Source organism: Marmota monax, unplaced genomic scaffold (genome assembly GCF_021218885.2).
Source record: "Marmota monax isolate L192 unplaced genomic scaffold, Marmota_monax_Labrador192_F-V1.1 WCK01_AAM20220418_F8-fsc00087, whole genome shotgun sequence".
Taxonomy (NCBI): Eukaryota; Metazoa; Chordata; class Mammalia; order Rodentia; family Sciuridae; genus Marmota; species Marmota monax.
Window position 1 is genome coordinate 3,375,222 of NW_026693476.1, and position 13,639 is coordinate 3,388,860.

Below are 13,639 nucleotides of genomic sequence, written 5' to 3' on the forward strand. Positions count from 1 at the left end.
TGCTGCTGGAGCTGTCCAGAAAGTCCCAAAGGGCCCAGATGGCTGGGGGAGCAGTACTTTGTGCGTGCAATCCCAGTGTTATAGGTTGTGCAAAGGCTCCAAGACATTTGAGCCAAAGGACTTTTAGGTTCATGAAAAGAAATGCTATTTTGTTTCCAACCAGTAATAAACTCACGGAACTCATTGGCCAAGAGGGAGGGAAATGTGACCATAGAAGGCACGCATAAAAAGTTTCAGGTACTTACATGGTTGGCTAGCTTCGGTGTGGGGTGCACCATGACCCTCTGAGAGTGCCACCAGGAAGGTCATCCAGCATTTTTGCGTAGCCGGAGGAAAGAACAGTCCCCTCAGGCCATGGGTTCTGGCTCATGCAGCAACTTACGTCCATGGGTTTGTCCTTGGGGAGTTCTTAGATTTGTGATTTTCCAGTACAGTCCAGTGCAATGAATGGTAGTGGTGGCGAGGGACATTCCTGGAGAAAAGGGCTTTCTAGAAGGGGGGTTTGTTCTCCCAGGTACAGATTGTTTTTTCCTGTCTAATTCTCCAAAGGTCTACACCCTTTTCAAACTGCAGCTATTTCACAAGAGCATGAAGCACTCTCATAAGAGTCGCTGGACCATTCCACCAACTGTAGTTGTTACCCTGAGTAGTTTTGTGCATTAGCAATTACATTCAGAAATAGAAACAGTGACAGTGGCTAGAAATTCGGCTGCTGAGCTATGTGTCTTTAAGGAGAAAAAGAAAAGAAAAAGATCTGTGTACCCAACAACTGAAAATTTAGTCATTTATGAGAAAACATTTTTGAGCACCAACCCTGAGCCATTGGCTTAGGATACAAGAAAGAAGAAGACAAATAGCTGCCTTTTGAGAGTTTATCCACTGTGAATAATAGACCAACAGCTCCAATAGTGTTTGCAGGTTGTCCCACTGGAGAGGACAGAGGGTCTGTTTCCATCAGCAGGAGTTGCCATTAGAAGAACCGCCAAGAGTTCTTGGATGGAGATGAAAAGGTGAGGAGAGGGTCTCAGTCACCATGAGAATGGGGACCATTAAGAGAACTAGGATTCACTATGGGGGTGGAGCTCAGACTGCCCGAGAGGGAGGAGCAGAAGATGAGTCTGGAAAGAAGAGAAGACAAGGAAGCCACTGCGGGTGGTGGTCTAGGCTAAAGAGCCAGGCACTGGTCCTGGAAGGAAGCTGGGAAGAAGCATGATCAGGTGCCTGCTTTAGGGAGATGTCATCAGTGGACTAGCTGAGAGTGAGCCTAGAGACAGGCAGATGACTAGATTGACTCTGGAAATATCTGAGAGAGAAATCCAGGACTGAAATAAAGCATGGAGAGGTGTAAGGTGTGTGGACAGATTTGAGTTCTTTGAAAGGTAGGACCGGGAGGCCTTGGTTGTCCATGGCATGTGAGGGGTCGAGAAAAGAGGGAGAGATTAGGGATGGCTTCTCCAGATGGATGAAGGTACCATACACTGAATGGCAATGAATGATACAAGAAGTATAGGTAGGATAGAGAAAATATAGGTGTTTTGATATGTTCCACTTGCTCTTTAAATGAGACAGCCAAACAGAATCTCCCATCCAGATCCAAGTTCAAGAGAGTAGTGTGATCTGGAGATCCCAGGTCCCAGGGACATCAGCAGATAGAGCTGAAAGCTGGCTGCGGAGGTCTGAATGTCTGTGCCCCTCCCAAGTTCATAGGTTGAAATCTAACCCCCAACCTGACAGTATGAGGGGGTGGGGCCCTTTGGAAGTGATTAGATTGTGAAAGGAATCAGTGCTCTTATAAAAGAGGTCTGAGGGACTCCTCTTCCTTTGCGCCCTGTGAGGACACATGGAAGGCGCTATCTATGAGAAACAGGTCCTCTCTACCAGACACGGAATCTGCTGGCACTTTGACCTTGGAACTGTGAGCAGTAGATTCCTGCTGTTTATAAGTAGTATTTTGTTATAGCAGCCTGCACTGACATGACACTGGCCAAAGGAGGGCCTGAGACATAAACAGAAGAGGCCAGTCCAGGGAATTCCCAGGGCGAAGGAAAATGAAGCCACCAAGAAGAGCAAGCAAAGAGAGGGGGAAATAGTCTTACCAGAAAACAGAGGCAGGATGACTTTGGAAGAAAGAGGAAGTGTGACATAGAGGTCAAGGAACACAGGGAAGAAGCAGGCGATCTGGCATCTGGGTACTTACTGGCTGGTAGAAGACCCTGTAGGGAGGTGCAGAGACTGGAAGGCCATGAGTCAGGGAAGTGGTGACAATAGTTGGACAGTTCTAGCCAGGAGCTCAGCTAGAAGGGAAGGAGTTGCTTAGCAGCGGACTGGGTAAGAGAATTCAGTTGAGGGGATTTAAGCAGAAATAGTTGGTAGAGGAGATAGATTTACAGGAGAGAGGAAATGGGTGGAGCAAGCATGCAAAAGAATGTTCCAAGCTCAGCTCAGGTCTGAGCTCCATGTTCCCTCCCTGTTCCATACCTCTGCAGCCTTCACCTGGGCCATTCACCTAGCACCTCCACACCTTGTTCTACATTATACTCATTGGAGTGGAGTGTATGTCTTGCCTTCTGAGGTTAACCTTCAATCTCTTCCAGGGAAAGAACTCCATCTTAAATATTTTTTTTGTTATAATTCATAGTGCTTCTTTTGTGCTGTTTTATTAGAACTGAGTTCCACGGTGGTGGTGTTGGAAGGTATAACCGCTGAGGTGAAGGACACAGAAAGTTACAGCTTGGTGAAGTTTTACATATGTCCAATGTATAGAGTATTCCTAGCACACTAGCATAGCCTCACCCAGTCAAACCTACCTGAGAATAACCACCTTCTACCGCAATATAATTCTGCCTGCCCTTGGCCTTCTTTTAATGGGGATTGTACAGCATACGTTCTTTGGAGTCTGATTTCTTTCTCCCTCAACAATATTTTTTGTTGTATGTAGTGGTTCAAGTTTGCTTGTTTGTTTTGTTTGTTTGTGAAGTATTCCATTGTACAAATCTACCAATGTTTCTACCTGTTAATAGATACTAGGATTTTTTTTTTCCCAGTTTGGGACTAAAATGAATAGTGTTTACATGAATATTCTTGTGTGTGTGTGTATTGAGGGTCATAGCATACTCTATGAGTACATACTTGAAGATGTGATTGACAGGTCCTAGGGTAGACATTTATTTTATTTTAGTAAATACTGCCGAAGTGTTTATGCAATTTAGATACTTAAAGTGCATGAGTGCTCTGGTTCTACAGGATTTTTAAAGAAAATTCAATTCTATGAGGAATGCTTAAAACACTGAAAGAACTACCACTTTTAAGAACCCACAATACTTGAGAAGTATCTATTAATATGTTGATAATTGTTATGTATATAACACATCACTCCTCTACTCACTGACTTTTATTATAGGAACCCCCACTCCTTTTTTTTGGTCTAGTTTGAGTTAAGGCAGATTCCTGAATATAAGTATGTTTCTTTAAAAATAATTTCATAATTTGTGATTATCATCAATTTTTAAAGATCCTGTTGCTTTACATTCAGATTCATGAGATTTTACTTTGCTAATCAATTTGATTTTTCCTAAGAACTGGAGAACCAGCCTCCGTGCATACCTTGGAATGACATCTACTCTGCTTTCAAGTTCACCTTGGCTCACTTACATTCTTAGGAGTAGGTCACAGCACAGTGGTTCTGTGAGAGTGAACAAACTGATCTAGATGGTAAGTCAAAGTTTGAAAGCAGCATATGGTGAAGAATATGGGCCAACCTTACCTGGGTATTCTGACCTTGGGTTGAAAAGACAATACAGTCCTTCTGGGCATCTCAGAGGTGTTAGGCTCCACCATGTCTGTCTCCTGAGTGGTATTGTACTGATCTGGGTGGTCGTCTTCTATCATTGGTGTACCATAGCATTTGGGATCTCTTTCTTACTGTCCTCCTAGAAATGCCCTTTACCTCTCTCCAGTGTCAGAATTTCTGTTGTTATATCTTTCCCTTTCTTGAGAAAAGCTGCATGGGAAATAAGTTTTTAGACTTTGCATGTCTAAAAAATGTCTTTATTCTATCCTCATGTTTGTTTGATAGTTGAGCTAGGTATGGAATTACAGGTTGGAGAGCATTTTCCTTCATAACTGTGAATATATCGCCTTTATTTTCTTTTTGCTTCTAATGATGTTGTTGAGGACCTCCAAGCCTGTCTAATTTTTTATTCTTTGTATGTGATTTTTTTTCCATTCTCTGAATTTTCATAGACTATTTATCATATACCCTACTGACCCCCCTCGCCCCGGCTTTTGGGAAATTTCTAATGAGATGCCTTAATTTGGATCTATCTGTATTTGAACTGTCGAGCATTTGGTGTATTCTTTGAAACTCAAAATGCTTGTCTTTCATTTCTGGGAATTTCTTTGGAATCATTTATTATTATTATGTCCTTGCTATTTTCTCTTCTGTGAACTCTTATGATTTAGATATTGACTTCTTAGACCAGTCTTATAGTTTTATTTTATTTTCTCTTCAGTTTTACATCTCTTTGACCTTTTACTCTACTTTCTGGAAGACTTTTTAATTCCTAAGAACTCCCTGATGGCCTCTGCATGTTCCTTTCTTGTTTCATCATGTTCTCTTTTCTTGCATGTAGCATCCTTTATTATCTCTTACACATATAATATGCATGCACTTTAATTCTCCTCTCCCTGTGTATTCTCATTCCTCTACACAATGCTTTGATTTCTGTTTGTCCATTGTTTGTTTTGGTATTTATCTTCCATATTATCAGCTCTCCTCACATGTTCAGTGATATTGGAATATCTGATCATGACTAAGAATGAACAACTATCAATTTGGTTGGAAGCTCTTACACTGACTACAAACTCTGGGCAAGTTGGTGGAGCTTTGGACTGTGTGTTGCATGGTAGGATTGTTGGAGCACCTCTAGTATCAGTGATGATAGGTTTGTTCCTCTCGGATTTCTTAAGCACTTGAAGTGCTTGAAAGAGTTCCTGGCACATAGTAAATGCTCCATAAATATTAGCTATTATTATTATCATGAAAAATGCACATGAAGAAACAAATATATAACTCAACTAACCCAACGTCCACATCCTTGCTAGAATTGTCACACCAACTTACACAGATGCCATCATTCTCATAATGATTTGGACACGAACCTTGAATGGCTGATGGATGATAGAAAGCAGGGATGGAAGGAAGACTCTCACGACAGGAGAGTGAGAGGAGGCAGTGGATTGAGAAGGCACCAGTGTCTAGACGAGATGCCAAGCAGTCACAGTGACTTTCAAAGCATCCTCATTAAGCCAGTGTCTAATCATTGTTCATCTTTGCAGTCCTGGGGAGATAGGTTCTGGCACACACTTGGGGGCAGATTTGTAAATTAGCTCTATGACTCCTCCAGTTGCCTCCCATTTTGTGGGTGATGGCACCAGAGGACCAACTCTGGGGGTGGGGGAGAAGGAATATTCCATCCATCTGGCTGCAGATTATTAAGCCACTTTTTCTTCCTGTCACAAACAAATTGTGAATCACACTGCATTCTCCTCCACCCTCCCTTTCTAGAGTCTCCTCTTCCTTTTCTATAACCTGGGGAGGATGTGCTCAACACTGGTGGGTGCTGGTTGTGTGGTTCTTAGTAATGAGAAGGGCTCCCTTTTCCTTCTTTCCACAGCAGTTAGTCCCCAGCCACCTGGAAGTTCCCTCCAGAAATCAAACGAGCAGCTTCCGCAGAGCCTGGTCACTCGCCAGAGCGGTGGATTCCTCTCAGGAGCTGTTGTAGCCTTTGGCAGGGAGTCAGCTCCGCGGGTCATTGATTTCAACTGCTCAGCATCTTTGTTTCAGCTCATCTTGTGCATCTGCCTCTCTCAATTCAATTCTAATAACTTTAATGGCACAAAGAGATGGCGAAAGCATTGCCAAAGTCAATAATCAAGTTTCTGCAACCCAGGATTACTTTTTTTTCCCAGTTGTTTCAGCATGGATGAGAACTACACAGGCTCATGCTGTGTTTTGTCTCTGGATTATTCTCTGGTGAGATAATTTATATCAGGAGATCTGAGTCAGTCATTTCGCCCAGTTATATTTGGTCTCATTATTTTCTGTGGCTTCTTGGTTGATTCTTATTTGTTTCCATGTCTTTTTCATACTATTTCTTTATTGATGAAGAAACCAGATCAGCAAATATTTATGAACGTGTTTTGCATGGAGGCAGTGTGGTAGAGTCTTAGTTCAAATCCTGGCTCTTCCGCTTTTATATACTGTGTGATACCCAGGCCAATTATGTGCCTTCTCTACAGCTCCAGTTACTCATGTGGACATTACGTGGCGAGTAATGACACCATTCCTTATTGCATTGTCATGAGGATGGAATAAAATTGTGCCGACAGAGCCTGGCCTGGTGTCTGGCACAGAGTAACCCTTCACACATGGAAATTGATATTTTTATGCTGGTTTTCAGTGCTGTCTTTTATCCATGACCTCATTTCGTCTTCAAAACACATCTCTCAAAGAGAAAGGAGAAATGCATTTATTCTAGACAAAGGAACAGACAGATAATCAAAGAGATTAACCGAGAGTCACACAGCTAGCGAGGAGCAGCAGTGGGACCCAAATACAGACAGGTTCTGTGACTTACAAATCACATTTATATCTCGGGCACTAAGCAGATCCGAAAATGTCATAATTGAGAGGTGGAAAAATGAAGAATACTGGAAAACTAAGTAGGGTCCTGATACTGATAAGTTAGAGTGATACTTCTGAGTTGGATGTGTTAAATCCAAATCTAGAGCAATGAAGCAGAGATGGAAGAGGAAAGCTCCCAAAAGCCCCCAAGGACCAGAGAATAACAAGGACAAATCCAGAGCCTCTCCCAAACCTGCCAGGCAGGGGCAATCACAAGCAAGTCGATAATTAGAAGCCTTCTTCATAGGTTAAAGCCAGCAGAATCCTGTAGGTCACTGAACACTTTCAACTTATCCCAGATCTAAGGTGAAACAAAGACCCGAAAAGGAGAGGCACAGAGGGCCACTTAGCGAGGCCCAGATTAGAGTCCACAAAGACTCGGTGCACAGCTTGGGAAAGTGGTTCTGAAGATGAACGTGGTTGTTTGTTAGGACAATAATCTGTGTATTTGTGTAACCATTAGCCAGGGAGCTGGTGCGTTCCCAGGGAACTATTCAAGCCAGAAGCAATTGGGTGAGGCGGGGAAAGAGGCTCCATTTGTGGTAGATCTCCCTTCTCCCTCCCTTCCCAAGGCAGTGCAAGTCTAGAGGGAGCCCTGAGCTGCCCTGCTGAGGAGACAAGCGATTTTTGTTAGTAACTCTGGAGTAAATGGATGCTGAGGCTAGGAGTGAGTTCCTCTCCCATCTGCCCTCGTCCTATGCTTTGCATGATTTGGCTGCTCTGCCTCCCCCTAGCACCTCTTCCCAATATCGGCACCCCCTCTGGATGGATGGAAAAACCCGAAAAATCACTCCACAATAGTTTTTCCAAGTTCAGCTGGTGCACGAGGCCAGGGCCTGGGAGTTCAAGGGATAAGAAGAATACTTGCACCAGAGGTACTGCTCGCTTATTTGGACATGCACAGGGTTGGGTGTTGATGGCTACGGAAGAAACTGGGAACTGAACCCCCCACCACAGCCCTGTAGCCTGTGAATAACTTCCTGTTGTTTTATTATTGGTGGTGGGCATGTCACATTGATGTAGCCCAACAGAATCTTCTGGTTTTCTCCCCCCATGAATTCTCCTAACTCCCCAAGTCAGCTGTCTACTCCTGCTGGGGGTGGGGGGACAGATCTCTGACTGCACACTCTGTGAAGAGAGGGCCAGCTCTGCTCAGTCCTGGACCCCAGCGCCTCCGAGATTTTGCCCTTTCAGTAACCTCTTGTTGATGGATCCATGGAGACGCTCCAGTGGGCTCTTCAAGGGTGAGGGACTGGCTGTCAAGGCTCGAGGATGGACAGGGAAGCACATTATGGAAATCTCAGATGGCCCCCCACAAAGGAAGGTGGTTGAGAGAAAGTAAGAATGGGAAAAGGATGAGGTGAAGAAGGAGAAATGGGGACCCTGGTGAGGGAGAGGGAGTTGGCATCTGCCATGAAAGTCATGATCCACAGAGGGGACCAGAGGGCTGGGAGGGGCCAGTGGGCAGGGTAGCCAAGGAAGTCCCAGAGGTGGGTCAGACAGGGGAAAGGAACACCCATCTAGAGGCCTGCTCCAGCCTCTCTCCTGTTCCCCAGTCTTCCAGCCACATTAGCTTGTCCTGACTTCAAAGAGCTGGTGAGAGTGGGGCTTTCAGTGGGTCCGGGGTGTTTCATTTGGGGCCTCTTTTCAATCAGTTGCTGAAAATGGGTGCAGGACTTGGTCCCTGAGTTTGAGGATGGTATTTTCTTATGGGAAAAAGGAAACTTCCACTGCTTAGATTCTCAAAACTCTTCCAGGCGTGTCCTCAAGGGGTGCACGATTTTGAATCCAAATAAAGTCTATTCAGTTGGAAAGCAAGAATCATCATCCTGTTGAATTCACTGGTAATTAGACTTCGAGCCAACATTTGTAAAGTGCTATATAATTTAATACAGTCTTCCACAGCATACACTTTTTAAAAAAATTGTTGTTTGTTTGTTTTGTTTTGATGCCAACCTAGGGGCTCTTTACCACGGAGCCACATCCCCAGCCCTTTTTATTTATTTTTTTTTATTTTGAGACAGGATCTCATTAAGTTGCTTAGGGCCTCACTACTTTGCTGAGGCTGGTCTCAAACTTGTGACCCTCCTGCCTCAGCCTCTAGAGTTGCTGGGATTACAAGCATGTGCTACCTGTCCAGCTATCCACTTGGTTCTTGAAACAACCTTCCTAGCCCATTTTATAGAGGTAAAATTCAGACCCTAAAAATATTCAAATAAGGTTACACAGCTAAATTTTGTTAGATTAGATTTCCTGGTTTTGCTCTTTCATTTAAAAAAAAAAATTCCTAAACTCTTATGGGTTTTCTTCCCCCTCTATTACACAAATCAAGGATGACAAGAAGGCTATTCCTTGCAGTCCATGAATGGGTACAGTTATTAGGGAAACTACTCAAATTACATGTGGAATTTGAATGAAAGTGCACAGCGCTTTTTTTTTTTTCCTGGAGAAGAAATCCATATTTCAAGCAGATTTATGAAAACTTTCATGATATGCAAAAGATTAAACTCACTGATAGAAGGAAAGGCTGTCACCTTCCCTCTCTACATACCACAACAAATGAAGATTAAATCGTTACCATAAATACAACAACTCTCAAACTAAGCCCTTCAGAGCCATTCCAAAATGTCTGGCGTCAGGCTACTAAGCATTCAGATCAATGGGATCTTTACTTTCTTGGGCTGCTTGGCTCTGGGCAGAGAGGTCCTGGCTCTCTCCCTTCCCCTGTCCCCTGTGTCTCTTGCTCCCATCCTCATACAGCTTGGGAGGGGAGAGGAGAGACTTTCCTGGGTCTCTTCAGGATGAGATTTCCAGCCTCTGTAACAGAAACCCTTGGTTTCCTACCCAGAGCCTCAGTTTACTCTCTCACGCTCATTCCCTAGGGGCGACAGGGACTTTCCTGAATTTGGCCCTATCCCCAGCCCTAGCACGCTGATCCTGATAATCTGATCAATCATGAGAATTTTATTCTCCTTGCTGGAAATTGGCTTAAGAAGAAACATATAACTCAATTCTGATCAAAGAAATCGGAGGGTAACAAATGATAGTTTTTATTTATTTTTTTTTTGTGTGTGTGTGATGTTTTTGTTTTTGTTTTTTACTGGGGATTGAACCCAGGGAAGCTCTACCACTTGGCTATGTTCCCAGCTCTTTTACATTATTTTTGAGACAAGGGCTCACGAAGTTGCCCAGTCTGACCTCAAACTTGTAATCCTCTTGCCTCAGCATCCTGAGTAGCTGAGTGGAAGAATTTCTTTCCAGCTCTCAAGAGAACTACAAGGACTACAGAGGACTCTTTTCTGGCTTTGAACATGTTTTCACAGAGAAATAATCACCAGAGCCCTGGCAGCCATTTTGTGGTCAGGAGGGAAAATGATTGACCTGATGAAGTTGGCCAGGCAGAAGCATGGAAAAATCCTAGACCCTTCCGAGGTTGTTTAAAGAGTGAATTAACTAACTCCAGCGCACATCTTTCTAAACACCATGTAGTGCATGCTAATTAATGTCATGCATCACATTATTTTAAAACCATTGTGAATGGAATTGACAGTTATTGTTGGCAAAAATGTTTTAATTCCCAGATTCGGTGGTTCACATGAGCTTCTGTAATTCCAGCGACTCAGGAGGCTGAGTCAGATAGGTTGCAAGTTCAAAGCCAGCTTCATCAATTTAGCAAGGCCCTAAGCAACTTAGCAAGGCCCTGTCTCAAAATTAAAAAATAAACAGGGCTGGGGATGTGGCTCAGTGGTTAAGCACCCCTGGGTTCAATTCTTGGTACAAAAAAAGCCCCATGCTATGGAACCACCTTCTGTGGAACGTGTTAAAGTAAGATCATCTTACTATTTTTTTTTCAGATAAACTCACCTTATAAAGAAACAAGAGCCACTATAACTGGATGAATGACTAAGATAGGTGGGTCACAGCACTCATGGATCAACCTATCCAAAACCAAATTGCAAATTTTAAAAGGGACCTTTGGGATAATTATTGGAGTGATTTCAAAGCTCTGATCAATGGACTCATGTGCTTATACAGGGATGCTTTACAAACATACCAATATTTGATTCAAATTCCTTTATAATTTTGTCCCACAATTTAAAATTCTTCAAGTAAATTTTTTTCACAGTTAAATATTTCATACAACAAATATTTACATGCTAGAGAGAACCAGTATATATTAACATACACATGTAAAATATTAAATTGTATTTCCAGTTTCACAGGCTTCTGCCATAATTATTTAGTAAATGTTCATTGAGTCAGAATGATGTAGCTCCATGCTGGTCTTTTCTCTATTATTATTGTCATCCTTCAATGCAGAACTTTTATGTCTATTTATATAAAATTGTACACATGTGTATCACATATAGCATGCAGAGGCCCATGAAATTAAAAGCCAGGTAGAGTACACTTTTTTCTTAGCTTTTGTGTGAACACAGTGCAATCATAATTTTAAAATAATAATGGGATGCTTTGTAATGTGTCACGTGATGCATATTTGTGAACTTACTGTTTGAATGCTTCTCTCTTCCTTTTAAAGGCTGAATCAGCTCGCCTTGGCAAAGCAAAACTTCTGGGTTAATTCTGGATAATTGGTTAGCAAAGATGTTATGTGTAAAATATGTATGCCGTGTTCCAAGCAAAATAAATTTGTGTCTATTTTAAATTTTGGAGTCGTTATCTTACCAGACTGCCAATGGGGGACCTGGGACATCACTGGATATCTCATAATTGTGAACTTTTGTTATAGTGTGACCAGAAATGTTCTTAAACCTTACCATGATTGAGTCATTTAAACCACCCGAAAACACTGTAAGTTAGTCACTATTAATGTGCCCATCTTATAGATGAGAACACCAAGGCAAGAGGTGTTTAGTATGCAAGTTGTAGTCCCAGGACATGAACTCACAAAGTTTGCCTCTAGGATCTGGACTGCACTGTATTTTCCTGTGCACAATGAAGATTTACTTGGTTGAAGAATCTGTTTATTGACTCCCTCCCTTCACACTCGACATTTGCCAGCTGAGGAATGATAAGAGGTCTTCCGTGCTGTTATTGACTCCACTGTAAAGGGAAGCCATTTCTGACCTGAAATTGCAGAGCGACAGCCTCTGATAGTCTCAATCCTCCTTTTGTGTGAATTAGAGTTTCCTCAATTCTAGGCAACAAAACCAAAATCCATAAACACCCTGAATAGGACTACAGTGGCCGCGGGTCTCCCTTGTTATTAAAGGTTATATATACGTTAAAACAATCCTTTTCATTTCCTTATAGACTGACGTGGTGACAGGAAAAATATCACAGAACTAAACTTATAAAATAGTTATTCTGGTAATGGTTGTATTGGATCCACAGACCTGTGTCCTTCATGGTTAGGGAGATGACCTTACAAAATTTCTGCAGCTATTTTCTACAAAGCAAATATTAGAGGAGCACAGAGGAGCAAGCAAGAGATATTTAGTGGCTTAAACTAAGAGGACGTTGTTTCTTTCACATAGCAAGAAGTCAGGCGGCAGCTGGTGCTGGTGACAGTGGGGCAGCTCAACAGTATCAGGACCAGTATCTCTGAATCTCTAGGCTCCTCTCAGGAGCACAGGAAGACTGATGTGGGTGCAGCCAAAACAGGCACCCCCAGGAAAGAGAAAAGGCAAGGAAAACACCTACCTCTATTGCCTCTTGTATGAGGAAAGTGAAGCGCCACAGAAACCTTCTCCAGGATTCTGCTTACCGCTCACTGGCCAAACTGTCATCCAGTCATTTCAAGTGCAGGGAAAGTCCTTAGTTTCCCTGAGCTTCATAGTTAGGTGAGCCAGAGAAGATGAGGTTAGGAATGAATGCTGGGTGAGACAGCATGCAGGCTACAAAGAAGACAAACCTTTTCCTGGTTGTCTTAGGGAAAACACTACCCAAACTACCCAATTTAAAACATTTGCTTAGTTACTGATTATGCACCTAACACTGCACCAGGTGCTAGGAAGTCTCAGAGGTTTGGATATAGAGATTTTTCCTGTCCAGAAGAAAGAACTTGCTAGATGAGCTTGCTAACTAATTTTTCACAGTGCCAGGGAATGGTGGGGAATTTTCTATATCTGTTTTTGTATAAGCAAAAGATTGGCTCACTGAAGACACTCTGAGCTTTAGACTTCACGGGTTCTATAGGAGTAATTACTTATTAAGATATCCTCCTCCCCTGCTTCCATGTCACATTAGTGTTACTGTCAGCCGCATGTAGTGACCCGTATTTTCCCAGTCGCTTAAGTGGTCTTTGCATTAAATTGATACGATGGGGTCAATCAGGATGTTGCCGGGGAGTTATATTTTAAAAGGTGGTAAGTCCACAAGTTTAAGAAATAAGGACAGTAGACAGAAGCTTAGCAAAGGAAGAAAAAGTGGACATAAATTAAAAATTGGAATTTAGAACTTGAAGCCGGCATTAATAGGCAATTCATTCACATGAATTTTTATCCTAATATTCTATTAAGTGATATGACTGAACAAGTGGCATGACTGTTCCTGAAGGTCACTGGTCTTTGTATGACCTCAGGGGCTTACTCAAGTGACCTTGTAGAACATAGTCCTTTACACAGTTAGGAAATCTTTGGTGAGCACCTATTATGTTCTAAGCGCTTCAGTAGGTACCTGGGGCAGCAACCTAAAAATCAGCCTTAGTCCCTTACCTTAGGATCCACTGGGAGAGAGGCACACTTTGACTAAAGTTAAAAATCAGTGGGACGAGCTATTATAATAAGAACTGCAAACGGAGTTCAGCAGAAATATGGGGGAGATAGAGGTCGATTGTGCCTGGTGCCGTGTGGGAGCAGGGAGGCCATGGGTGGTGAAGGAATGGAAAGAGTCTCCCAGGAGAAAGAAAGAGAACTTTTGAATGGCACAAGTGCAAAGGCATGGAAGTACACTTGGAAAATTACAGGTCGTCGTGAACATCTTCTAGAGAGC

The 13,639-nt window shown here is 42.7% G+C and overlaps 1 long non-coding RNA gene across 1 annotated transcript; it reads left to right on the top strand.

Annotated features, from left to right (window-relative positions):
- The first annotated feature begins 465 nt into the window (after positions 1–465).
- On the top strand, positions 466–11,351 carry LOC124102011 (uncharacterized). The gene is made up of 3 exons (XR_006854773.2): positions 466–1,010; positions 3,577–3,711; positions 5,676–11,351. It is a non-coding gene; the product is annotated as an uncharacterized LOC124102011 (long non-coding RNA).
- The last annotated feature ends 2,288 nt before the right edge of the window (positions 11,352–13,639 follow it).